Source organism: Austrofundulus limnaeus, unplaced genomic scaffold (assembly GCF_001266775.1).
Source record: "Austrofundulus limnaeus strain Quisiro unplaced genomic scaffold, Austrofundulus_limnaeus-1.0 Scaffold121, whole genome shotgun sequence".
In the NCBI taxonomy this organism is placed as follows: domain Eukaryota; kingdom Metazoa; phylum Chordata; class Actinopteri; order Cyprinodontiformes; family Rivulidae; genus Austrofundulus; species Austrofundulus limnaeus.
In genome coordinates this window covers 975888-978040 of record NW_013952523.1, presented here as the reverse complement: position 1 = coordinate 978040, position 2153 = coordinate 975888, and the positions used below count along the sequence as shown (strand labels likewise).

General features: G+C 35.9%; 1 protein-coding gene across 2 annotated transcripts in view; it reads left to right on the top strand.

Annotated features, from left to right (window-relative positions):
• pik3cb (phosphatidylinositol-4,5-bisphosphate 3-kinase, catalytic subunit beta) overlaps nt 1-2153 on the top strand; it is a 110622-nt gene that overhangs the window by 32074 nt on the left and 76395 nt on the right. The gene's annotated exons all lie outside the window — the stretch shown is intronic.

Below are 2153 nucleotides of genomic sequence, written 5' to 3'. Positions count from 1 at the left end.
TCTCATCACATCTCTTCTGACCACAGCTGAATCTGAGAGGAGCTGAACACCGAAGATAATTCAGACTTTCCTCAAGTACAACATCACATCACTGCACTGACCATGCTCTATAAGAATCTGTTTAAAAAATCCCTGAATTTAACCAGAGTCATGAAGAAATTTGCTTCTCAGTAACAGCAGAGCAAAATTTATGTACTAAAAATAAAACACTACATGACATTGTAATGGTGTTTTATTATTGTCATTTGTTTAATAAATACACTAGCGTGATACAAATTAGTACACCTTTGATTGCTTTTTGGGATACGTCTATTTTGGAGTTGTAGTCCCACCTGGAGAAAAATCCACCAGCCGCCTCTGATTATCTGTCCACTGTTTTACTGTTTTACAGCTGTGATTTTCATTTTTCTGATGTCAAATGAGTTTGACAGAATTTATAACTTCCATAAATACTGCTTTCAGAGAAACATTTTGAGAAGTAAGAGATCCCCTCAGATGTATTTATGGGATATAAATGGTGGAATAATGAAAAATGAGAAACGTTCATTAATGTTCAAATCACCTGGATTTTACCTAAAGATTAAAGCACAACTTAAAGTTTAGTCTGCAGGCTGATAAACAAGATTTTCTCTTTAATAGCGTTCAAGTTTGTTAATCCACTCACCTGCTTCTGTTTTTGCATGTAGAAACTTAATGTTTCGACTTTAAATCATGGAGTTCTTTTATGATGGCAGCGTCTTCCAGTTTCTCAGATCCGGACTCACAGTTCCTCACTTTGTTAGAGCCTGTCAAACTAAAAGATTTACTGTAACACTTTTTTTCACTCACTTCTTGATTTTTCTTAATATTAAAGCCATTTTTAAATCGGTAAACATAATGGTTCCACTCACTAATTATAACCTTTTTTCACAAGCTTTATGGTTCGGTATATTATTTAAAATCAGTAGTTATTACAAGCAAAAGTACTTTTGTTTGCATAATTAAGCTTTTTGTTCTTTGCTGTTATATATTTGCCTGTGTTTCTCAGAATTGAATGATTAAAAACCAGACCCTTGTCCTTCACTTTGCTTCGTACGAGGTTCTGGACTCTCTGATATAGAGAAGTGATTTTGCTGGAGGCGTGGCCTCTATTGAAGTTTAAAATGATTGGATCAGTTGACCACAACGTATGCATGCCAGCTCCACTGAAGGAGGCTAAGCTAAGAAGCTAACCGGAAATTGCGTGCGCTGTAAACAACCCTACTGAGAGGAGAAAAGTACCGAGCCGAATAAGACGACTGTAAATGAGAGCTACTGCTTTGTCAGACAAATTTATTTTAATTTGTAAGTCTTATCAACATTGACCGACTTCATTCACTTCCTCCACTGCCATTGTTAAACAAGCAGACACTGCACAGAAAATCGACGTTCTGTTCTCTGATTGGCCCGAATGAATTGCTCTCGAAGAAATCCTTGTTTATGGAAGAAATCCCAGACGGAGCAGTGAATGGAAACTAGAATTGAGCGGAACTGCATAGGAAGGCAAAGGGAAGGCTAGGTTTTTTTTTAATAGTATATTTTTATATAAATAAAAAAATCAAACAAAGTTTGAATCAAATAAATAATTTCAACCAAACAAAAAAAGCAATTTCAATCAAAAAGTGCTTTGCAAAACAAACATTTTTTCTGTCATAAATCTTTGGCTGAATCTCAAACTTTTGGTTGATGCTCTAAGTTTTTGGTTGAACTTGAAAAAGTTTTGAACTCAGAACATAAATCTCCGGGGCGGGGCCGAAGGACAAACCGCAGTAAGATGTGTCCCTATTGGTTACTGCAAACTGAAGCAATTCCCTGATGCACCTGTTTTTAATCGAATCAGTACATTAAATGGCTGTTATTAGAGGTTATCAGTCCCAGGAGGTGCACCAGGAAATCACACCAGTTTGCACTAACCAACAGGGACACGTCTTACTGTTGTTTGTCCTTAGGCTCCTCCCCGGATGTTCACATTCTCTGAGTTCAACACTATTTTGAGTTCAACCAAAACGTTACAGCATCAACCAAAAGATTGATATTCAACCACAGATTTATGATGTGAAAAAGAAGTTTGTTTTGCAAAAAACCTTGATATAAATTTTTTTTAATTGAAATAGCTTTGCATGCTGAAATTTAAT